Source organism: Pleurodeles waltl, chromosome 3_1 (assembly GCF_031143425.1).
Source record: "Pleurodeles waltl isolate 20211129_DDA chromosome 3_1, aPleWal1.hap1.20221129, whole genome shotgun sequence".
Taxonomy (NCBI): Eukaryota; Metazoa; Chordata; class Amphibia; order Caudata; family Salamandridae; genus Pleurodeles; species Pleurodeles waltl.
This window is the reverse complement of record NC_090440.1, coordinates 1,569,850,563-1,569,877,429: the sequence shown is the minus strand read 5'-3', so window position 1 is coordinate 1,569,877,429 and position 26,867 is coordinate 1,569,850,563.

The following is a 26,867-nucleotide window of genomic DNA, read 5'->3' as shown; positions in this document are numbered from 1 at the left end:
AGATTGCAGGCTGGCGGCAGCCTAGCATTGAATGCATTTGGACCGCGTGGGGCGACTATCACCATGCCCCTGGTGGTCTGGTGAAATTTATGCCCTAGGAAGGTTCCATGCTGCCCACATACTTTTGTACCTTAGCTCGGTGAACATTTCTACGTATGAACTTAGACCTAGATTTATACTTTTTGCCACAAAACTGCGCTAATGAAGTTTTGTGGCAAAACGTTTAACACTGGCTTGCGTCATTTTACAATGCTAGCCGGGTGCCGTATTTATTGAATGGTGCAAGTCGGCGCTAAGTTTGGGCTAGCGTCTAAAAACAAACATTAGCCTGGTGGAGGTGGCTGGTTAGAGGCAAAAAAATTCAGCTAACTAACCTTGCATCATTTCCAGACATACAACCATCTAAAAATATGACCACCAACCTAATGGCCAGCACAGGGGACCAGTGATCCCTGGGCATGGCCATTGCCCCCAGTGCCATGCCCAGTGGGCCCTTTGTTAGGGCCCCCAGTGGAACTAAAGCAAAAAATCCCCTAATACTTACCCATACTTAGCCTTCTTACCTGGGATGGGGTCCCCAATCCTCTGATGTCCCTCTGGTGTGGGTGGGGGTATTCCTGGGAGTTAGGGTGGCCACCTGTGGGCTCATTACATGGTAATTGTCCATTGAAAAGGGTTCACAGGTCCCCTTACATCTGGTCTGACCCAGGAGTTAAATAATGGCGCTAAGCAAGCTTAGCACCATTTTTTGGGGCCACAATCCCACCCATGCGCCATTTTTGCACGAGGATAAATATGGCACTATAAGGATAGGACAATTTTTTGAATGGGAACGCCTACCTTGCATTTCATTGACGCAAGGTAGGTTCACATATCTAAAATATGGTACAAACTCCAATATTTTTACACTAGATATGTCTAGCGTCAAAATATAAATATGGAGTTAAGTTTGCACTGAATTTGCATAAACAAATGACACAAATTTGGTGCAAAAAGAGTATAAATATGGCCCTTAGTCCTTATTTTGGAGCTTGGATTTCCCCAGTGGAGCAAGGCTGGTGGGGTGACTCCAGAACACTCCCTAACCAAAGAGGGAACAGTTCCCTATGACAACATTTCCTACCTTTGCAGCATATCCTATTTTCCTTAGCACAAACTATCCCACACTGTACTATTGTGAGGCACATACAACATGGTAGAATTATATTGTCCCTTAAGGGTGTGTAAGCCAAGTAGAACTGTGTTTAGTAAAATGAGCAGTCCTTGCATCTTCATCTTCATAAAACTGCTTTTGCGACCACTGCCCCACCTCCCCAAACTAGCTTAGTGGCCAGCTGGTGACAAATGGCCTCAGGCACTCTCCCCTGCTCTCCCTTTACACATATCTATGAATGCATAGGATTCACCCTGCTCATTTTCAAATTTATGATGTTCCTGGATCTTCCCTAGCTGTCCTTCCTGGGCTGATGGGAGTCACATTACTTATTCACAATTCTTTCTGTCAAAAGACCTAGGTCTTTCTTCATTCTCTGGGATTAGTTTTCACAGCTCATTAAAGGGAAGCACTGACATGTGGGATTAGTTTTCACAGCTTGTTGGAAAATGGGTTATTGGTAAGGGCAGGTAGGTACCTACACCTAGCAATAGTCCACTAACCTCCACTAAGGTCCAGTTAGGTCTCAGTAAATTAACCCCAGCTCAACCCTTGGTAGCTTGGCAACGAGCGTCAAGGCTTAACTTAGGAGACAGAGTGTAAAGCATTCAAATATCACAAAACAGTAATTAAATAAAACACAGGAAACAGTTTAAAAATCCAATACCAATTTATAAAAATAGAATATATTTTTATCTTTAAAATGACACCAAAATGAATAAAATCGGATAAGGGGAACCGTAGATATGAATTTTTAAAGAATTATTATTTTTTTAGCTCCTAGAAACAAAAAGCGCCAATCGGGTCATCTGGTTGCACCTCGACCGGGGCAAAGTCAAAGTTTAAGGCCGACCGCGATGGAGCCCTGCTCGGCTGCAGGGCGCGGGAGGCCTCGGTTGAAAGTTTACCTTCACACTTAGTCTTTTTTTTCGAAGATTTTCTTCAGCGGGACGAACCTGCCAGTCCAATCCGACCTCCTGGTGCCCTTCTACGGATACGTGATGCTGGAATCCTCGGTGGAGATTTTTACCTTCGGACTTAGTTGTTTTTTCGAGATGAAAATCCTTCGACCGGGGTAAACCTGGATCTTGATCCGACGTCCATGGAGCCCTCCTCGGATACGCTGGCTGGGAGGTCGCGGTCAACTTTTTACCTTCGGACTGAGGTGGTCATTACGACCCTGGCGGATTACTTCCGCCAGGGCCGCGGGACGCGGTGGCACCGCCGACAGGCCGGCGGTGCCCCGCGGGGCATTCTGACCACGGCGGCTTAGCCGCGGTCAGAGAAGGGAAACCGGCGGTCACCCGCCGGTTTCCCGCTGCCCCCAAGAAATCCTCCAAGCAGCGCCGGCTTGGGGATTCCGACTCCCCCTCCCGCCATCCAGTTCCTGGCGGTTCTCCCGCCGGGAACCGGATGGCGGGAGGGGGAGTCGCGGGGCCCCTGGGGGCCCCTGCAGTGCCCATGCCAACGGCATGGGCACTGCAGGGGCCCCCGTAAGAGGGCCCCAAAATGTATTTCACTGTCTGCCTTGCAGACAGTGAAATACGCGACGGGTGCAGTAGCACCCGTCGCACCTTCCCACTCCGCCGGCTCGATTACGAGCCGGCTTCATGGTGAGAAGGTCGTTTTCCCCTGGGCTGGCGGGCGGCCTTTCGGCGGCCGCCCGCCAGCCCAGGAGAAAAGTCAAAATACCCGCCGCGGTCTTGCGACCGCGGTACGGTATTTTGACGGCGGGACTTTGGCGGGCGGCCTCCGCCGCCCGCCAAGGTCCGAATGAGGGCCTTAGTCTCTTTTTCAGAGATTTTTCTTTATCGGGACGAACCAGCAAATCAGGCCGGGTCGCGGTTGAGGCAAGCCGGCTAGAGTTGCTGCGGCGGGTCGGTCCCTCTATGGAGCATGTTTAACAAAAGTTGTCCAAACTTCTCCAAACTTCTGGGGCTTCTCCCAGGTGTCCTTTTAAGGTTCTTTTGGGGTCCACAGCTCACCCCAAGGGTCCAGAAGTTCTGAGATGGTCCTTGGGGGGTGCGGACTACAACTCCCAGAATGCACCTGGCGCAAACTCCTTTTTGGCCACTGGACAGTGGCAAGTTGGTCGCTTTCTTCAGGAGTTGGTGTAGGGGACTCTGGATAGCAATTTTTCACCTGTAGCAAACAGGGAGTCCCTCCTTGAACCAGTTGAAGCCAGGCAAAGTCCTTCTTGTGGTGAAGCCCAAGTGTGTAGCTGGTGCAGTCCTTCTGAGTGCAGGTTCCAGGTGCAGGCCAGGGGTCCAGCAGGGCAGTCCTTTTTCTTCTGTTGTTCTGCCTTGTTCGATGTGGTAGGGAACTGAGGTGTGGGTGCAGGTCTGCCAGTTTTATCATTGCTCCTGGGTGAAAAGCAGGGGGGTCCTGGTTCTCCAATCAGGTGCAGGGTCCTTCCCCCTGTGAGGACCACTTCCTGGGAAGTGTGGCAAAATTCAATCCCAGGAGGCAACATTCTCTAAAAATCCATCATGGCTGAATCTGATTTTTGGAGGTTACATCTGGCTGAGCCCACCCACTGGTGTGGCTAAAAATCATAAACACACCCCTCTCCTGCCCTCTCCTAATCTAATCAAGGGGGCACCTAGTTGTCTGGGGTTACAGGATGTGGGGGTGTTGCTGGTTGCTCCAAATGTCCTTCTCTGCCTTTGAAGACCAGTTTGGCAGCCCTCCCCCTTCCTGCCTTACCATCTGCTGAGGGGAGATTCCCTCCCACAGGCACATTCCTTTGTGTTAAGCCAGGCCACTTCACACCTCATCAAGGCAGCTTGGTCAAGCTGCTCAAGGCTGGCCAATCAGAGCACAGCAGCAAAAACAATGCAGGGCTGAAATTGGCAACTTTTCAGGTAAAGTTTAAAACTCTTTACCTGAACAAGTTATATTAAATCCAACAACTGAAAGTTGTGGAATTTATTACAACAATTAATTTGATACCAAACTCTTGGTATGCATCATTTAAGGAGACTTTAAAAATTAAAATAAAGTCTCCCCATTCTAGCCTATGAAGGCCATTTACTACAATGAGGGAAAAACAAATTTGGTTGTTTTTACCTCACCAGGGCTTATAAAACTATTTTTATAAAGTCCCTGCTTATAGTTACATGGCACCCAGCCCTAGGGGCACATAGGGCACACCTTAGGGGTGACGTATATGTAAAAATAAGGTAGTTTAAGACTTTGGAACTACTTTTAATTCCAAAGTTGAATTTGCATATAACTTTAATTTAAAAGCAGCCAGCAAGGCAGGCCTGCCTTTAAAATGACACTGGGCACCTCAGCAGTGCACCTATGGGTGCACCACCTATGCTGTGGTCCCTAAACCTACATGCCCTACCATATACTAGGGACTTATAGGTAGGTTAATTTAGCCAATTATAATTAGCCTAATTTGCATATCCATTTTACACAGAGCACAGGCCCTGGGACTGGTTAGCAGTACCCAGGGCACCATCAGAGTCAGGAAAACACCAGCAAAAAGTGGAAAATGGGGGCAAAAAGTTAGGGGGCCTCTGCAATCAGCCCTGTTTTCTCACACAGCTCATTAAAGGAAAGCACTGACAGGTTCTAATGAGCCTACTGGAGGTTCAGGTAGGCAAGAGTATCTTTCTAAAAGCCACTTTTCCTAAATATTTACTAAAATACAACTTCACCAATGAATTCGATTTTTAATAAATATTTAAAATAGTGTTTTAAAAATCTTTGTAACTTATCCCATTCCAAAGTTAGTAGACTTAGGGGGTCATTCCGACCCCGGCGGGCGGGTTATTTTGACTTTCCCGCTGGGCAGGCGGGCGACCGCCAAAAGGCCACCCGCCCGCCCAGCGGGAAAGCCCCAGCAACGATGAAGCCGGCTCCGAATGGAGCCGGCGGAGTTGCTGGTGTGCGACGGGTGCAGTGGCACCCGTCGCTATTTTCAGTGTCTGCTTTGCAGACACTGAAAATCTTAATGGGGCCCTGTTAGGGGGCCCCTGCAGTGCCCATGCCAGTGCATGGGCACTGCAGGGGCCCCCAGGGGCCCCACGACACCCGTTCCCGCCAGCCTCTTCCTGGCGGTGTAAACCACCAGGAACAGGATGGCGGGAAGGGGGTCGGAATCCCCATGGCGGCGCTGCTTGCAGCGCCGCCGTGGAGGATTCCCTGGGGCAGGGGAAAACCGGCGGGAAACCGCCGGTTTCCCTTTTCTGACCGCGGCTTTACCGCCGTGGTCAGAATTGCCCCTGAAGCACCGCCAGCCTGTTGGCGGTGCTTTCTCCGTCCGAATGAGGCCCTTAATATTTTACATGAATGTTTGAGTTTCTATCAGGACATCTTTTGAATACAAGGCACTATATAGTGTGGGCTATAAGAGCAACTTAAGGGTGGCTTCTTTTAATCATTAAACACATATGCCCTACAGTCAAAAAGGGTTATTTTGACAGGTTTGCCTGCAGATTTAAAAGGTGCAATTGCCAGCCTTTACAGGTAGGGCTGAACTCATGTTTTCTTTATCATTCTAATGGATTGCAAAATAAGTGCTGCAGTCCACAGGTTGTATTTAACTTTCCTTGACATTGGTGTATTTTCCTGCACCAGATACTAGAGCCCTATTATAAAGTTAAATATGTCACTGAGGAATAGACAATTTTACCTGTTTTAGGGGTCAAACACATACACCGGAGGCTGGACAGCAGTGACCTAGGGCCCTCATTACAACCATGGTGGGTGGCAAGGTTGTAACGCCGAGCGCCCGCCAATGCGGCCGCACTCCAGCCGGCCCCACTTTGACATCCTCGCTGGGCCGGCGGGCGGAAACAGAGTTTCTGCCCGGTGGCCCAGCGGGGATGTCAGCTGAAACATGGGAGCCGGCTCCTAATGGAGTTGGTGGTGTTGCAGCGGGTGCTTTTCACTGTCTGCTGTGCAGACAGTGAAAAGCAGTGGTAGGCTGTGCCTGGGGGCCCCTGCACTGCCCATGCCAAGTGCATGGGCAGTGCAGGGCCCCCCAGGGGTCCCGCGACTCCCCTTCCCGCCAGCCTTTCCATGGTGGTCTCTACCGCCATGGACAGGCTGGCAGGAAGGGGACTCGTAATCACCTGGGCAGCGCTGCTGCCCTGGAGGATTAAAACCTTTGGGACAACCATGGCGGTAAACTGATGTGATGAGGCCCCTAGTGTGCAGAGCTCATAAAACAGCAATTCAAGGCAGAACAAAATGGACTGACCACGTAAAAGAGGCCCTTCTTTACATGTATGATTCCATCTAATAATTATCTGCCTATACGTATTAATACCACTCAACCTTTAAAGGCATATTTGCTTCAGCACATTTACCATGTCTCATAATAAATAATTCAGACCTACTGCATTTGTAATAACATTTCATAATGAAGAAATCATGACTATGTCATCAGGCATATAGTTTCCCAATGAATAAAATTATTACATAGCATTTCTCAGTAAAAACCCTATAGACTTAATGATTGGTTTGTCATCACAACCAACTTTGGCCTAGTGTATTACGTGTGTGCATTCCTAAAAAGCATTCATAAAACATACATTCCTAAAATTAAAAATGTGTACTCATTACAGTTGGCAAAACAATGTAAATCCCTATTAACTGTGCCTAACATGGATAGAGTGCAAACATTGTACACCCCTCAGCTTGTTGAGAACTATCCACCCTCTAATGATCATTCACTTTAGCATTTGCCTTTCTCAAAAAATATGTCAAGCCCTCTGCCTTTTGTGGAAAAGTTTCATAATAAACATATGTTACAAACTGGATACCTGGTTGACTGGGGTGTGAGCCCTAGTCAAGCAGCAACCACAATCCTAATCAGGTTAAGACATGAGCACATTTTATATTAACCTGTGCTCCACCCCGAGTACCTTGGCACAGAACAGTCAGGCTTAACTTACAAACAATTTTTAACATATTTATTCAACACTTCAAACAGTAAAACAGTGGAAAGACCACGAAACATACAAAAAGATCCTACATCACGTTGGAAAAATAGAACACATTTCTTTAAGTAGGACAAGAACAAAATGATAAAAAATATAATCAGTAGAACTAGAGTTAAGAAATTGTAAAGAATAAACTGTAAAATATCTCCAAAAAACAGAAACTTGCCAGCGCCGCTCCTTGGTCACGCTGGACAATGTAAAAATTTAAAGTTCAGGCCAACTGCAATGAAGAGTAGTCGGATACAATCCCAGATTAGTAGCACTGAAGTTTTTCCTCTCAAGTTTTGTTTCAAGAGTCCCATTCACACTGGAGAGCACTGCGAGGAGCAGGGAGAGCTTTTTGGGCGTCATTTGGAAGTGGAGCTAAGAAAAGGCTGGGTATTGGAAATGGGTAGGCTGAAGCTTCACATTGGTGGTCCCCTCTGGGCTGATGATGCTGCTGAGTGAAGAGCCCAAAAGTTTGAATTTAAAAGCTCTTGAATCACATCAAGGGTCCAGGACCTGAAAGGCACCTTCTGGGGGTCAGAAACTTGCTGAAGAGCTGAGGAGCAGAATGCTCTGTCTCTAAGGCTCAGATCAGGAGACCACCAGACTAGCCCTTCGAGTCATTCTCTGTGCTGGATTCAAGGAGTTGCAGGTCCAGTTCATTCTTCCCCAGAAAAGAGGACAGCAAGCAACAGGTCAATACAGCAGGGCAGCGGTTTCTTGTATACCAGTAGTCCAGTAGTGTGGCAGTCCATGTAGCAGCAGAGCAAACATTTCTCCTGGCAGATTATCCATAGGTTCCAAAGTGTATTAAAATGATTGTGTATGAGGTAAACACTGGTGCCCTGGTTCTGGAAGGTGGGAGAGGCTTCTAGAAAGTGTCTTTAAAGTGCATGGAATTCCCTACCTAACCTGTCCTGGATCCAAACTGGCTGAAGTGACAATGCAGGGTTCTTAAGCCCTTTTATGTAAAGACAAGACACAGACTATTCAGGTTTAAGTGAGGCTGGGCCCAGCTCTTCCCTCTCATCCTGCCAGTGATGGCACATCCAGTCATATCTTTACTCCCATTGTGTGTGGCTAACTAGGAGGAATACACTAAGCCCAACTACATCCAGGTATGTGACTAGAGACAGGCTGCAGGCACCAAATGGCTGAGGTAAGAAAATGCCAACTTTCTAAAAGTAGCATTTTCAAAATTGTAATTTCAAATCTGACTTACCATAAATTAGTATTTTAAATTAGGATTCCAGAGACAGCAAACATGAATCAGTTCAGTTATCTCTTCCCATTTGCAAATTACACTTATAAGATGTGATAGAGCAACTCCAATGTTATCCTATGGGAGACATAGGCCTTGCAATAATGATAAACGATTTTAAGAGTTTTTCACTACCCAGGCACATAAAACGTAAAAATACATGTCCATCTTGTTAAATACATTGCACCCTGGGCTTGGTAAAAAGGTTTAAAACTGCACACACAGGTCCTGCATGGCTGGCTTCAGACATGTTAAAACAAGTGGGTGGCAAATCAGTGGTGCAGACCCATGGGTAGTATTTAATTTATAGGCCCTGGGCACAAGTAGTGACACTTTACTAGAGACTTTCAAAACAATTAAATTTGCCAATTGGATAACAAACCAATGCTACCATGTTTTAAGCAGAGAGCACTTTAGCAGTGGTAAAGTGCACAGAGTCCTAAGGCCAACAAAAATAAAATCATCAAAAAGAGGAGGTCGAAGGCAAATTTTTAGGGATGCCCATGTATAAAGGGACACTTCGAACAACAGATCATGTCTATATTCTCTATTGTTTGACAGAAAATTCTGTTCAGGTCTACTGGAAATAAGTATACATTTTCCATCAAGAGCAACATGGTACAATGTCCATGTGCTGGGTGTCAGTTGGCTGCTGGCTTAGTGTCTACAGGCACACACCAAGCTACAAGAGTTTTGTCCACTGGGCTTTTTACCACCCATGGAGGGTGAATGGTGTAATTGCTACCATTCGCTCCCCAGGGGGCAGAAAGACTGTTCCCATTTGTGTACGGGGAGGGTGGGGGCATTGACATGCCCATTGTGGGCAGTCCTCACCCTTATTTTATCAAAAAAAAGAAAAATCCCTGGTTTCTAGTGGCTTTTCTGCCCCACCCCAGGGGGGCATAAAGGCTGTTATCGTGTTTGGGGGATGCGGGGGCATTCGCATCCCCACTTTGGGCAGCCCCCACCGAGGCAATAAAAAAGTAGAAATAATCTCTGCCGCCCAGTGGACTTTCTGGCCCCCAGGCGGAGCAGATTGGGGGCTATAGCCCCCATCTGCTTCCCGGGTGGGATAGAAACACTGATTATGTGCAAAAAGGTACTGGGGAGCAGAAGCCCGCTTCATCCTCCCTGGAGTTTAGTGGGTGGATCCCTGCTTGGGAATTGCACTCCTGCGGTGATCTCTAATCAGGGATCCACTAGGGAAGGGACCATTGTAAAGTGGAGATTCTCCCCTTTTCAATGATACTTCTTGAGTCCACCTAGATGCTGAGGGGGCTGAGATAGCTCCATGAGCAGCTAGAGAGTGAAAGTGAAGTTAGCCAACTGGCTCATTTCACTTTCGTTTTTGGTGAAATGATGGCCGGGCACCGTGCGCACTGCTCGTCATTTCACTGAAGATCAAAAACAGCCTCTGGAGCTGAGAAAGCTCTTTCCCAGGTCCAGAGGCTGTGTTTTTTTAGAAAAAAACAACTCCCTCCACTGTAAAAGGCAGAGGGATTTGGAGTGCGTGTGATGAGGATGTAATGGTTCGGTTATCAGCACACGAGAGCCGGTGTGCATGATGGAACCATTCCATCATACACACCAAAGGGGTTAACAATCCAGTTTCTTACATTGGTGTTCAGCAGTGGGATTCAGAACTTGTGTTTAGCAGTACCCATGAGTTCTAAATTTTGAAAATTAAAAATACCAACACTAAATTGATAGCAAACATGTATTAGGGATTTTAGATTGTCATAGGTTATTTTGGCATTTCTTTCCCAAATTAATTCCTGATTCAAGTTTTTGCTCCTTAATGTTTTATGAACATGGTGGTTGATCTGTCTGATTTAAAAGTCAAGCACAAGAAGCTGAGCATGGAATCCAATAAGGAGAATTATAAAAAATCCTCAGGGCCTCAAACGAGGCCTGTCACCTGTAGACTACCTCAAAGGAGAATGAGGAGTTTGATGGAGCCCAAGAAGAAGAGGCGGCAGATGACAATCCGTCTCAAAGGGACTTCACATGTACACCTTCATAACCTGGGAGTGAGGGCGGCCAAATCCTGAGCCTCTTAGAACTGACAGTCCCTCAGCTGGAAGAGTGACAAGAAGTTGAGAGGGACCATGAATCCAAACTGGCTACTACAGCCCTAGATAAGTAGTTGGCTCTGTAGGAAAAGAAGCTGGACTCAGAGGAAAAGAAAGCCAGTTTGAGACTTGTGCAATTCAATGATGATGGTGGCAGAAGAGGGGAGACATCTACAGAGGGATCACACACTCCTCACTTGCCTAAAGATGTGTTGCTTAGATTTGTGGTTGGGAATGACAATGATAAGTGGTTCCTTTCTTATGGGATGGTTTAGTGGATACACAGGGTAGTCAAATAGCACTCTGGAGCATTGTTGTGGGGTTGGTGCCTAGACTGAGAAAAATATACACTTCTGACTCTAAGAAAAAAAGGTATCAGGTTCATTCATCACACCCCAATTAGTAATCCACTTATAGTAAAAACTAGCATTGTAGGCAAATGTTTTGGTATCCCCATTACCAACTGTGGTGGTTGAAAATTTGCTCATAATCCTTATTCGGCTCTTTAAGGAGAGTTTCTATATTGTTTTTTGCACAATATGTGTAATTCTATGACCATGTCCCTGATGGTTCCCTTATGGGGAAGCTTATGTGCAATACAAACTGATTAGTGTATTGGGAGGCCAAGCCTTTTACCCAGCGTACTATGGGCAACAAATTCACAGCGACTCAGAGCCTGGTGCTGGTGCTGGGAAGCTGGTGAGTGATTGACCTGAGGGCCTGGCCTGTTGACATACTCTGCTGCCAACCCTCTGCAGGTGTCCAACAGGGTGTTGTACGTGGCCTTTAGGTCCTAATACCACTTCAGTGCTCGACGCCCCCCAGGCTGCCAAACCCCCTAAGATTTCCACCCCACAGTTTCCCCATATATATTTGTTTACTTTCTTTTTCACTGTAGCACAGTACTATGAAGGTACTGTAAATAAGCATCACCTTCATGGTACTACAGTATCATGTAAGCTTCAACCAGTTAAGCCTGAAAGGTCTTGCAGTACATCTTTTGAGAGACTACCACAGTTCCTCATTAAAAATAATGTTTGCCCCCTGGGGTGTCCCCCTGAATCTATCCCTGAAGTACCAGTGGGTCAGGAAATCCCTACCCTGCTTCTTATATGTTTGTTTTTTTATTTCAACATCAAGACATATGGCCTGAGTCCCCCTGATCTGTAATGAGAGCCACAACATTCCTGTTCAAATTGCAGCCAGCAGATCACTGAGATCACTCAGTCCTGCAGGACTGCTTCCCATCCAGTGGTATAGAAATACAGAAATTGCCAATGGCAACAAAGCTTTCTCAGACAAATGCAACACTCAATATTTTTGTCTTATGGTACTGCAGGAGTCCTGCAGGAGTCTCGGGCCCCAACCTTTAGGGCCTGTATTGCAAATAGGGGGCAGCTTCCTGTTTGCACCACGCACGCCCTTAAACAGGTGCGTTGGGTGCAAACAGGGAAAGCACGCCCTATTATGATGAAAGCTCTGTTCTCAGGGCCACAGCAGATTTGCACTGCTGGTAGTGCATTCTGTGAAATGCAGAACAGCTGCTTTTTCTTTGTGCAGGCAGCATGCTACTTGCACTCTAAACAGGAGAAAGTGATCCCCCTGCGAGCAGATGCAGTGAGTCACGGCACCAGCCTGCAGGGGTACGTCAGTGGGACCCATGGCACACCCTTTTGCTGTACAAGAGGGCTGTCCGCAGGGAGTGCAATAACAGTGCACAGTCGTTTTTTGTGGCTCATTTCAGCACACCTTCTAAGAGCATTTGTGCCTCTGTGCCGGCGTCTGTAATACGGCAAAGGCGCACAGGCAAAATTATTCACCAATTTGCATGGGGAAAACCTTCTCGTAATAGCACTGACAGAAATGCTCTTTTTCAACAGCCAAAATCTGACGTTCTGGAAAACAGAAATACTACATAGATGACAGAGTCCATTCATAAATGATCTTTTTACGTTTTGCCACCTAATGGGCACATAAAATAAACTTAATTTATCATCATTCCAACATGGCATCCAGAGTAAAGCACTGGAGCTGCCAGGTCTCTAGTCATGTTACTGGGGGATTACATGCCCACACCTGCAATGCTGCCAGGCCCTCACAGATGATGGCTGTCTACACATTAGCTGGGCAGCTTACATAATGCTGCTCAAACTCATACAAAGTCATTCAGGAGTGTAGGAACTGGGCAGGTGAGACCACAGGTACACGTACTACGAACAGTATACATAGCAAACCATTTCAAAGAGAATATATGTTGAACTACTCATTCAATCATTTGACACATTCTCTCTCCTATGACAGGTCAGTGTACAGAGAGGGTGCTAAATCTCCAACATCCCACAGGAGGCCTTACAAATTGTGACATGGTTACGACTCATTACCAAGTAGAATATATCCCATCAAAAAAATGAATGTCATCATATGTATATAAAAACAACTGACGGAAAAGTAACTTACATTTTGCTGTGCTCGTAATATAGTGCATGCTGAGTATGCAATGTGTGCTCAGTGCTTTTAACAGTGTGGTTGTAGTATAGTGGATCTGGCTGAATAGACACATGGCAGAGTTTTAAAAATGTATATACTTTTGTAAATATACATGTTGTTTTGTTTTACAGGTTCAACACTTTCGGAGCGCATCAGCTCCCAAAATTCGGGGCATACTTTCTGGGGTTTTGCAAAATTACATATCAAATCAAAAATGTTGCCATAGCCTTTAATAGGGGAGATAGGGTTACACGAGAACCAGTAGGATCATAGGAAGTTCATGAAGAAATGTGACTTAATCCAGCCTGGCAACAAGGCAATAAACATGGTGACCATACCAAGGACTCAAGTACAACTGATGTTCAATTGGCCCACACTTGTTTTTAATCTTGTTATAGATTATATTCAGGAAAAAACAGTACATATTGGCCATCTATAGGGAATTTTAATTTTCTCACTACATCCATTACCCACCCATTATCACTATTCAGTCATCTCAACATGTGCAAGACAATGGCAAGAAAAGATCTCCACAAAAGAACCCCTTGTTTTGAGCAAACCACTGGGTATTACACATACTGCACAGCGTTGAGCACGAGCCGACGATGAAGCATTCCACCTAAGTGAGTGACGGTCTGTCTATCCTGAAAAGGATAGTTCTGGGTATATTTATAAAATAAGAATAAATGCGAATTATTATTCTCTTCTTTTTTCATCCTCCGTGTGTAAAAACAAGCTAATTCTAATATACCAGTCCATGTGGTACCCAAAATGGAACTTCACATAGCCATAGTACCCCTCTGCCTTTGTGGGCTTTGGGGGTACATAGATTATCTAATTGTGCACAGTGAAAATGAATACACGAGGCACATTCAATTAGTCCTATAAAGCCTTTACGATATTCTGCTTTTAAATAACCTACTTGGTCTTATTTTCGATTAATCTACATTAAATGAGTTTTGCCCTTGCAGAGGCGCATATATGCTCATTTTGTCAATTCACAAAGAAATCCAAGAAAACGCTTGGAAAACATAAATTTGCTCAATGCAAGATCTGCATATCAAGTGTAAATGCTGTTTCATTTTTCTCCACTGTGAAAATGCAATTCTCCATCAAGACACTTACAGCACTGTACTCCCATCCGTCTTTGATGTGTTCCCTTGCTCGTCTTAACCTGGGAAGAAATCTTCACCTTTCTTTTTTAGCAGTTGTTTTTCAGACCTTTCCCATAGTTGGTAGAAATTGGGAAGGGAATTTTTGAATACCCACATACATGTAAATGTGTGGGTGTGCTCAAATAACAAGGCCTTCCAGCCATGGAATGCCCACTTCCTCCCCATGCTCTGCCCAGGACAAACTCCTGGAAATAGATTTCTTCACTGAAATAGATATGTTTTTTTCCACACATCCAAAAAACTCTATTGGTACACATAAGCCAAACACAAAATTGCTAACAGACTATGGATCAAACCTACGAACAAAATGATTTGCTCTGAAAATAAAATTTCGTCTTGGATGCTTGCACGACAGAATTAATGAATGATCTCATCTGTGAAACACAGGCCCAGATTTACAAGCGGCCTGAGCCTTCAATGTGTCACTTTTTTTGACGCATTGGCAGTGAAGGCTGCTGACCCATATTGACAAGGCCACAAGCTACTTGGTGTGGCTTTAAATGGCCTTGTAGATTTAGAGTAAGGTAACACATGGCAAGTCGTCGCTGAGTTGCCTTACTTTGCGTCAGGGAGATGTTTCCATGGGTGTTGCGTGGGTGTTCTCAAGCAACACCCTTGGATTTTGAGGCATTCCCAGATTGACAAGGTTTTGTAAGCCAGTGAATGCATCTAGACCCTACACCACCAGGAGTGGTGTAGAAGTGATTCAGGGGTGGTGCATAAGTGATGCAACAACGAGAAATATCTTTATTTCTCCCCATTTTTTCCTCTTGGGATTGTTTTTGTGCAGGAAGGTGCCCCTTTCCGCACAAAAACAATCATCTCCACAATGCAGGCACCCTTGCACCATGGTGCAAGGGTGCCTTTGTTGGGGCACAACAGCAATTTGTGTGCCAGTACAGGGGGAAAGGACAGGAATGCGCTAAACTCATAGATACAGCGCATTCCTGCCCTTTTGTTTTGACGCAGGGCAATGCAGCAAGAAAGCTTGCGGTGCTGCCAAAACATTGTAAATCTGACCCACAGTGTATACCCTCATCTTCTTGTGCAAAACAATTGTTATTGGCTAGAAAAAAGGCACATGAAATCATCCTTTCAATGTTTTGGTGTTGACTCAATATTTCCTATTAATGTAGAAGCTTTGCAGCATTTGAATAAATATATAACTGTATTTCACAATAAATATCCCATATGCTCATACCACAAAATGTCTGCATAATTGCAAATCCATTCACTGTAAGCCCTTGGTGACACAGAAATTTGCTGTGCTGTATCTCTACTAAACCACTTATCAATGTCCCGCAAATTATATGGATTACTGACAGCTTCTTACGTTGTTTTAATTAAGTAGTCTGTGATGTAAACCACTGAACCATGACAATTCAGCGTTCAGTGTTAGATCACTTGGAGAACTTTATAATATTAGCAATTTGCCTGGGAGGTAATTGTGGAATATTTTTGGGGTGGTGGGGGTAATTAAAGGTTACACTGGGGCAGAGCAAGGATTTTCCATTGGTAGTGTTAGTACTTGTGACAGTGCTAAAACGTCCTCAGGAAAGTGATTCATGCCATGAACTCAGTTTTCTTGCTGTTTTACAAAGGCTGGCGTTGCTCACTTCAGGGTCTGTCACTTCTCGTAACAGGCAGACTTGTTGAAATGCACACTTTCCCTCTGCCATGTGCTGTCTCAGGCCAGAAAAATATGACACTCACGAACTGAGACGAGAAATTAAATGACTTAAATAGTCTACATCTAGTAATAAATGTGTGTACTAGGTATCTTGAAGAACTATATGCGTGTGTTGCCTTATATATAAAAGACAATATACATTTAACTTAGATATAATTGCGCTAATGTACTAACAATACATTTGCAAAATGTGCTTGTAAATTGTGCACTGACTTTTTTCTGAATTGAACAGTATTTTCAGAACTGACCTTTGTACAAACAGGTCAGTTCACAAAACATCAATTGGAAGGGTCACAGAACAACAAGCCTAATTCATATTCATTAGAGAGGTCTCAATTCGCGAACCTTGTGATCAGCATATTCACAGTGATGGTGGCCTGCAAGAGACAGTAGACCACCCTCTCTATGACTGTGTTCCAAAACCGAAACCTTTTTTAAAAACAAACTCTGGCTCATATATAAGAAAAAGTGGTGCCTCAGAGCTGATGCACCACTTTTTCGGCCCTCCCCACCTACTGGCACCTAACAACACCATGGTTGCTCTGTATTTATAATTTGGTGCATCATGATGATCATTAGCACAATAGCATCAACATTTTTGATGCTATTGTGGCGCTTTGCTATACTAGTGTTAAAATTTTGACTGTAGTGTAGCAAAGTGCAAGGAGTCTCTTAGGTTTCTATAGGAGCGTCATTTTAAAGTCTACTTTGAGCAGGCTTTAAAAATGACACCAAAAATGGTGCAGTGAAATCTGTTAAATTTCACTGCACCATTTTTGCAGGCCTCCTAGTGCTGGAACGCCCCCGCATACATTATGCATGACACAGACGCAATGTGGCGCAAGGGTTTACAAAGTGGCGCAATACATGCAGTGTGCCAATTTGCAAATATGGTACGTGGAAAAAGCCACTTTAGCACCGCCTTAGCATCAACAAAATGACACTATGGTGGCGCTAAGGTGACGCTAGGGGCTCCTAAATATGCCCATCTGTTTCTTAAAGGAACAAGTGCAATTTTTGTTTTTTAAATAGGTTTTCCATTTTTCAAAACTAAAGGTGGAGCAGGCTTCTTTCCCCTGATCCACTGCCTACTCCAATCGAGGCTGCCAACATGATTCCAAAAGAGAAAGGGGCCAAAGAGGACCTCTTCCTCTTTTAAATTAGTGGCCACCTCAACTTGTGAGTCAGTGGTTTGCAATTGTCATTGCGGTAGTAAACTACTGATATATTGTTTTTCGAATCAGAAATAGAAGGTGGATTCCCCTTTCACAACCCCTCCTATATGCAAATTGTAAACATTTGCAAAAGTCCTTGATGGGGTAAGAAAGAAATGCACAATTTTTTGTAGGTAAAGATAAACCTTTTTCATCATGACACACCCTATGATTTTGATAATCACAGGTTTGCAATCGCAAAAGGACTAAGTATAAGGAGCCTGTTAGAAATGGGGTCTCTAGCTCGCAGTCACTTTGCACCCTGTCGAAGTAGGGACCCCCACTCTAGTCAGGATAAGTGGGGTACCTGCTGAGATAACCCCTGCTCACACCCTTGGTAGCTTGGCATGAGCAGTCAGGTTTATCTCAGAAGCAATGTGTAAAGCATTTGCACATAACACACAGTAACATAGTGAAAACACTACACAAGGACACTACATCAGTTTTAGAAGAATAGCCAATATTTATCTATTTAAAACAAGACCAAATACGATAAAAATCCAACATACAGTAATAAAAATATGAATTCTGCAAGAGTTACTCAAAATTACAGTTCCTTGAAGTCAATAGCTCCACCAGGGCGTTGTGATCAACAAAACCAACAGTTCAGGCCGGCCACGGTGTCGCAGGCCTGCTACGTTGTCACCAACAGTATTTTGTAGGGCGTTGTGATCCTCGTGGTGTGCTCCGGAGAGCACCGTCTCTGATGTTGCGGTGTCGGTTCCAGAGTCATCGGGCCCTTGAAGTCACACACATTGCAGATCGAACTCTGGGCTGATGAAGTCAGGAGCGCTGGTGTTGATGGCGTCAGGGCTGGGGTGTGAAGCAGGATGATGTGACATCCGTGCCCACAGGTCACGGTGCAGGCAGTGGCTTGGTGACTGTGTCCAGCGGCCTCAGTGTGACCAGGGCAGCGGTGTGAAGCAGGGCATTGCAACATGCAGTGTCCACAGGTCATGGTGAAGACAGGGATGCCGGGTGACGACACTGGAGTCGATGGTGCTGGTGTCGGTGGACTGGGGCTGCAGTGCGGGATGGGATGGTGCTTCGTGCTCCTCACGAGCAGTGTCCACAAGCCACGGTGCAGGCAGCGCCACTGGTGTCAGCAGGAGCGCTGTCGTTGGGGAGGCCCAGGCTGCGGTGTGAGCAGGCGATGCCAGAGTGGGGTCCCACAGGTCGTGGTGCGAGCAGCGGCTCGGTGAAGTCGTCTAATGACGGCGTCGGTGAGACCAGGGTCGCGGTGCAAAGCGGGGCAATGCGACTCCGTGTGGTGTCGGCAGGTCACGGTGTGGCCAGCGGCTTCGTTGGCAACGTTGCAGTGGTTTCTCCCCTTGAACAGCACAAAACACACAGTTCCCAGTGCTGCAGGTCAGGGAAACTGAAGTCTTTGATGTCCCTGAGACATCCAACAGGATGCAAGCTCTACAACAAGCCCTTGGAGAACTTTCTCAAGCAGGACACACAGCAAAGTTCACCCTCTTCACTCTTTTCAGGCAGAAGCACCAACTGCAGGCCAGTCCAGCAAAGCAACACAGCAAAGGGACAGTACTCCTCCTCCAGCTCTTTTCCTAGCAGAGGTTCCTCTTGATTCCAGAAAGATTCTAAAAGTCTGGGGGTTTTGGGTCTTCTTCTTATACCCTGTTCTGCCTTTGAAGTTGGCAAACTTCAAAGCAAAGTCCCAAGTGTTTGCAAGATCCTTCCTTGTCCAGGCCAGGCCCCAGACGCACACCAGGGGTTCGGAGACTGCATTGTGTGAGGGCAGGCACAGTCCTTTCAGGTGTGAATGACCACTCCTCCCTCCCCTCTAGCTCAGATGGTTCATCAGGAAAAACAAGCTACACCCTCGCCCCCATTTTTGGCACTGTGTAGAAGAGGTGTGAACAGCCCAACTGTCAAAGTGACCCAGATGGAGAATCCACAAACAGGCAGAGTCACAGAATGGTTTCAGCAAGAGAATGCCTACTTTCTAAAAGTGGCATTTTCAAACAGACAATTTAAAAACCAACTTCAATAAAAGATGTATTTTTACATTGTGAGTTCCGAGACCCTAAACTCAAGGGGAATATGAATTTTAAGTATATTTAAAGGCAGCCCCCATGTTATTCTATGAGAGAGATAGGCCTTGCACAGTGAAATCCAAATTTGGCAGTATTTCACTGTTAGGACATATAAAGCACACTAATATATGTCCTACCTTAAACATACACTGCACCCTGCCCCTGGGGCTACCTAGGGCCTACCTTAGGGGTGCCTGACATGTAGTAAACTGGAGGGTTTAGGCCTGGCAAGTGGCTGTTTGAAACTGCACACACAGACACTGCAGTGGCTGGTCTGAGCCATGGTTACAGGGCTACTAATGTCACTGGCACAACCAGTGCTGCAGGCCCACTAGTAGCATTTGATTTACAGGCCCTGGGCACCTCTAGTGCACTTTACTAGGGACTTACCAGCAAATCAAATATGCCAATCATGGATAAACCAATCAATAGTGCAATTTCTATAGGGAGCACTTGCACTTTAGCACTGATTAGCAGTGGTAAAGTGTGCAGAGACAATAAACCAGCAAAAACAGACCTGAAAAAATAGGAGGAAGAAGGCAAAAAGTTTCGGGATCACTGTGCAAAAAGGGCCATTTCCCACATGGTCCTTTCTTAAGTGTTGTGGAAAAGTAATATATATTACATATTCATTGAAAGGTGGCAGTCTTCTAGGAAGTTTATAATTTATCACAAATTACCTGAACATTTGTTTTGTTGAAAGGTTTAGAGCGATTAAAAGCACTGATCGCAAATAAAGACTGAAAACGATATGAAAGATCTGATCATGATTTAGTTGATGTATGCAATTAATATCTAAATAGTAATATCAACAGTATAAAGCAAAAAACACTTGCACCTGTGATGTCTATTTCAACATTTCTTTTTAAACACGTTTATGCAATTGTTTTTTAGATAAACTCTGAAGTGTTTGCTATAAATCTTTCCTAACCTATCAAAAATGAAGAAAATGGTGTAATAGCCCTTAGAGCTGACGGCTGAAGAGATATTACTGCCACGGAGTGTATGGAAGATGCAATGTGAAAAGTGGAAGATAATGTGCTCACACACTAATGGGCACTGAACTAGACACGGTCTCATTTTTCACATCATGTCATCTCCAAGGTTTGAATACAAAGTAATGGCCAGAAAGAGCCTGGATCTCTCTCAGCTATTATCATTTGCCTCCTCAGTTTTATTTGTGTTGACTTGTACAGTCTAAAAAGATGACAGTCTTTGGGCCTCCGGATCAGTCAAAGTGATAATACACAGCACATTACACTGTTGGTGACAGGTTCTGTTCTTTCAACTGGCATATGGAAGGAACACATCCTTTTCCGTCATTTCAATTGCTATAAACTGACAGAATAAAGAATTTTACAGAGGGGACATCACAAAGTCTGTCTGTAACAATTTTATGAGATAAACTGGAAGTTTCTGGAGTGCCATGTTCAGGAAATTAGTGTCAATCAAACTTTAATATTTTAAGATAAATAGCAAAATATAAAAAGACGCATTTCCTACTTCTATTCTAATTCTGCTCAAGCAATGCTATTGGCCAGTCTGACTTTTGTTATGGGTGTGCATTATATTTTTAGTGGCAGTACAATAGGGTCACTTACAAAACGATGGTGTACACAATAAGAAGTGCATGATAGACTTTGCTATGGTGTTTTATTTTTCTTCAATAGATACAACATATTTTTATAACATGTTTTGGATATTATATTCTGTACATTTCGCCATAGGAAACATTAACGCTTGTATTACAAGCAAACCTGGGAGCTCGCACAAATGGCATTTAGTGCAGACCACAAGGTTTGCTATTATGCAAAGGGCCACGATAATCTTATGTAATGCTCATTTTCGGAACCTTTTTCAGCACCCATGATTCTGGAGGAAATGTACCATGAATGTTAAGCATTCTAAGTAATCCACTTAAATGAAGGAAAGGAATAAACACACGTTTAGAATGTCCTTCCACATGGTTAGAGTTTTTCTGATAATTTAATGGATCCTTACTGGTATATATTTAAAAAACCTATATTGATAAGTCAGAGATCTTTGGATAAATGTGCTTTATGTAGCAGGACGTATTTCTTTCAAAATGTATGCACTGTATACATAACACATAATATTACCTCAAAAATTTAAAGTTGAAGGGAAGTTAAGGTTGACTAGGACAACATTAGCCGTATCACAACCAGAAAGAATAGAAATTGCAAAATGAAGGTACTACTTTCACCTACTTTCCTACCTCTTACATACAGACTCAGCCCTAACGCCTAGCCTCAAACTGGGTATAAATATTAATAACAGAATAGTTTTATTGGGTGAGAATGTATTGATATGTTTTTAAATTTATGTCATGCATATTTGTTTAACCTCCTAATTGCTAAGCGACCTCTTCCAGTGCTTTGGATTTTTTTGATATTGAGGGCAATTTTCGCTTAAGTCTTCATAACTTATTTCCATGAAAAACATCCAGGTTACATTTGCATCCTATTTTCCCCACATGTTGTGGATAGCAAAACTACCCAGACTGTTCCAGGAGACAACCGAACAAAGCCAAAATGTGGTAAAATCGTGTTTAAAAAATGGGAAAAGTGCTGTGCTATAAAATATAGTGTTTTTTTAAATTACATCCACACAATAATTGCTGTGTAGTATTACCCTTTTCCCAGCTCTTGGAAAATAGTCATCGTTGTGAAAAAAAACATTTTTATGATGACATTTTCCTATTTTAGCACTTTGCAAACCACTTGCACTTGATTGGGATAAAACGATAAGAGAACCAAGTGTGAACTTAGAAATCGAAACATTTCTGAAAAGTAGATAACATTCCAAATTTATTAAGCAGTCATTTGTGTAGTTCTCTCAAGTTTTTCCTATGGGTAGTATTCACTGAATTAAAAAATAGTGAAAGTAAGTCGGATAAAACAGAAATATGTGACAATGCTTCATACGTAAGTTGTTGCACTGTAGACCAATTTGAATTGAAGACCAATCAATAATGGCAATGTAAATTCACATCACACTCTTTCTGTAACAGAGATTTATTGTGTTTGTTAGTTATCTAAAAATATGTTATACCAGAGTCATACCTGAGCTGCAGTATCTCATTACTTTTCAATGGTATTCAACTATGCATAAAACCATAAGGTAAAATCTAATAAACAAAAAATGAGTATGAATAAAAACTATGTATTTTTGAAATGTACTCATGAATCTCAGTGTAGGAATTATAAATTCAGAGTTACCCACAACATCTGGTGGTTTTTAGGACATCTGACAAAATGTGATTTTTCTGAAAGTAGACACCCACATGGAGTCTATGGGCCTGTTTACAAATAATGGTACTACGTATTGCACATGATAAATAGCAATACCCTGAGGTTTGTTACTTATCGGGTGCGATAGATAGCACCTATTACAACTTATTCAGGAATAACATGCAGATTTGGTATTTAACAAACCAAAATCCCATGGTACTGTAGTATTTCCCCTGTTAAATTTCTGCAGGCTTGACCTGCCAGAATTAAATGAAGGGTGATTAATTTAACACATCTGATTACTATTGGATGTGTTAAGTAAAACAAAACTCATAATTCCATCCTGTGAGTAAACAGGGGTTTCAGCACTAGACAAAATTAACCACCCAACTTGTAATTATGACCACAGTGGGTTGTGTGGGACTCACTACAATTCATAACCAGAATGACTTGCAAACATTACACTTTGTCTAAAATCACAGATATTTTCCACATTTCTTTGAGAGAAAATCCCAAAGACCGGGAGGGATCAACAAAAGACCTACCACCCTGTGTTCCAACTCACCTCTCAACAAAAAAATGTAATATTGTTGGTTGAGCCTGTCGTACAACCGGAAAGACCCTAAAATGTAATGTGGAAGCATCAAACGTTTTTCCTTTTGGGGTTGTGGGTAGCTGTGGTATTTGGCCCCTGGGTTGGTAGGCATCCAAAGAAACCACAGGCACTTCTCAAACCTAGACACCTGGAGGAGTTCTGAGTAGTGTCGCTTGCAAGAATCATGCTATCTTTTCTTCCTCGGAATATCTTGAAAACTACAAAACCTTGACTAAAAACACATTCCTCCCACTGTCCATGAGGGATGGTGCAGTATTCAAGTAAGGGGATTGCTAAAACCCACACTACTTTATAAATCCAGCCAAACCCAGGCCTATCTGGAGGGTCTATAATCTGTAGGGTGAATAATGAAAGTCAAATCACCATGGATTCCCCTAGTTCTTTAAGATTATGAAATGCCTTGAGTTGGTAAGGTTTCCTGGGTGCTGACTGATTGTAAACCTCAACACTGCAGCAATCTCCCCCATGATAAGTGAGAGGATATTGGGTGTTTTTACCCATAGTTTTGATGCTAGCCATGCATCAGGTTACAAAACTTACTGGATTCATTCAAGATGCACAAGCATGGATTTCCCTGGGTCTCTAGGTTTTAGAAATGCTGAAGGTTGATAGGGTACCGTGGGTGCCAGCGAACCACAGATCATATAAAACAACCATACTGCATGGTAAGGGAGGAAATTGAGATTATTTGGGCACAGTTTTAATACATGGGCAGACTGAGAGAGTTTAAATCCCCTTGTCTGCTTTTCCATGACAGAGAGACCATTTGCTACCAAGGCGTTAGATCTGATGCCAAGAGAGGATGGCACTGTTCCATTTATTCGCTCTTCGTGGGTATTATGGTGATTTAGTTGTACATGTATTCACCTGCATGGAGTCTAAACAAAAGACAGTTCAAGAGGCATTAGAGTAGAGTTTTGAAGGACTTCGAGCATCGTTTGCTAGCATCAGCCTGCTAATGGAGGACAGCTGGCATTGTGAAGTAGAAAGTGCATGTGAAGTAGAAACATGCAGGTATCTCTGCCACATTCAATGGTGCCCCTCTGAAAATGCCCAACGTCAACAATTTAATGTGTGGTTAGATAGAAATGACTCAGAATGCTCTAGGGGTGCAAAGGGCATATTAACCTTTAATTATTTTCTTTGTTATACACCTTAACACTGTTAGCCGTAAAACAGAATGTGGACGTTAAACACTGTTTCCACCCAAAGCATATAGGTTAGAACTCTCTTAGACTATGGCCCTCATTACAACCCTGGCAGTAAATCCCGCTTACCGCCATGCTGAGGCCGTCAACATACCGTGGCAGAAATCCACTACAAGTATTACGACCTACATCTCGTAATCCGCCACAATACAGACACCCACACAAGTCCGCCACACCAAAGGTCAGTGATAAACTGGCGATAGCAAAACCCACACTGTCACGCCAACAAGAATACGCCCACATTATCACGACCCACGAATCAACGCAGCGGTCATTCAACCGCGGTAATCCATTGGCGGTACACACCGCTGTGCTCAAAATACACAAACAGTTACAAAACACAACCAGATTGGACAAATAAAAATACACACACCTGATACACATACACCCACACCACTATAAAACACACACCCACAACCCCTTACAACAAACTTTTTCAAAGAAGCAGAGAGAGAAAGAATAGCAAACACAACACAAGCATCCACAGGCACACAACACCATCACTCATACAACATTCACGCACCTCAAAGAACACACACCAACACAACACATCACACAGCACAACAAACATCACCTCACACATCACCCACACCACAGCATGGCACCTCAAAGACACCCCAGGTTTTCTGAGGAGGAGCTCAGGGTCAGGGTGGAGGAAATCATCCGGGTAGAGCCACAGCTATTCGGATCACAGGTGCAGCAGACGTCCATTGCAAGGAAAATGGAGCTATGGCGGAAAATTGTTGACAGGGTCAACACAGTAGGACAGCATCCAAGAACACGAGATGACATCAGGAAAAGGTGGAACGACCTACGGGGGAATGTGCGTTCCATGGTTTCAAGACACCAGGTAGCTATACAGAGGACTGGCGGTGAACCCCCTCTCCTCCCCCACAACTAACAACCTGGGAGGATCAAGTCTTGGCGATCATGCATCCTGAGGGCCTTGCAGGAGTAGCAGGAGGACTGGACTCTGGTAGGGCAAATTTATATTATTATATCCCACCCACCCTACCTGCATGCCATCACAAACTCCTACCAATACCCTCACACCCATCACCCCAACACCCCACAGATACCCCGCTATCACAACCCACACATCCCAAAACCAGGCCCTGCATGTAATACCAATGCATGGACACCCATCACCAAAGCATGTCCAGTAGAGAGACTCACCCAGGCCCCAAGATCACCTATCACACAATGGCCAAGCCAATTTTGCAAGCAGGGGAGTAGAGGGTAACGCACCCATTGCACAAGATGGCACACACAGATACAATAACTATGCATTTACACCCCAACAGGACCCCTACCCAACGTCACTGGACAGGAGGTGCCAACCATATCCAGTCCCCCCACAGAAGAGGCCCACAGTGACAACAGCAGCTCTGCACGCCTGGATCAAAATGACCAGCTCGGACCATCAGGGACCTCTGGACAGTTGGTTCCCCTGCCACAATCACAAACCACCACTGACCCTCCCCCTCAGGAAAAACCAGCACAGCACCCACCCAGCGGGCCCATCCCTCTGTCCCCAGGACACGTCAATCAGAAGTGCGTCCACCACTACAGGGAACCCAGGCAACCCCACTAACACAAGACAATCAGGGCCCTGGGGTCAGTGGCAGTGGGCACACTGTTCAGGGGATGGAGGCACAGGACAACAGGGAAGCTGGGAGGACTGCTGTGCGACAGGGGGAGGACAGGCCCAGGGAACCCACTCTCCACGAGGCACTCTCCAACATCATGGGAGCATACCACCATTCCCAGGAGACCATGGGCACAGTACTGGACAAGTTTCAGGAGACCCAGCAGCTGCAGGAGGAACAGTACCTGGGGATAAGGGAGGACTTGAAGTCCATTAACACCACCCTGGTCACCATTGCAGGGGTGATGGCAGACATGGCTAACACCATGAGGGAGACAGTGACACACAAACGGGCCCCTGACACTAGCCTGAATGATGAACAGCCCACACGTCCACAGGCGCTAGTGGACAGGAGGTCCCGCCACAGGACCAACAGGCCACCAGCACCCCATCCCCTGCAGAAGGAGAACCAGCCTGCAAACGGTCCCTGAGATCCAGGCACAAGACAGAGAACATTGCCAAGACCCCCGCCAGGAAATAAGACTCTTCTGATTGTCACCCTTCTGCCCTACTATGTCACCCTGACAACCTTGAACTGCCATCACTCCACCCCCTATGCCCCCTTGGACAATGCACCTGTGATAGAAAGAGACTGGACTCCACCATGGACATTCCTCACCATCACCCCAGACCACTGCACATACCCCTCCACTGAATAGCACATAAATAAACACCCTTGAATCACAAACCGATCTGGAGTCAGTCTGTACTTTCACAAGTGTGTTATTACAACCTTTCTGACAAATAGCAATGTCAATGTTCATTTTCACATACCAATATTCAACAGTTGTTGGGCAGCAGTAAACATAGCAGAAGGCAGAAAGTGGTACCCAGATCTGTGAAATGGAAAGCCACAGTGAACTATCGGGGTCCATACACAGAGGTAAAAAGGCAGAATCATGCAATGTCCTTCAGTAGTATGATATGAGAGGAGCAGTGCCAGTCTCTTACCTGTGTCTCACTGGAAGTATTGCATGATGATGTTGTTTCGGTTGTCTATATCTTCTTCTTTTGCCTCCTCTTCCTCACTGTCCACAGGTTCCACAGCTGCCACAAGACCAACATCAGACCCATCCTCCTGCAGAAAAGG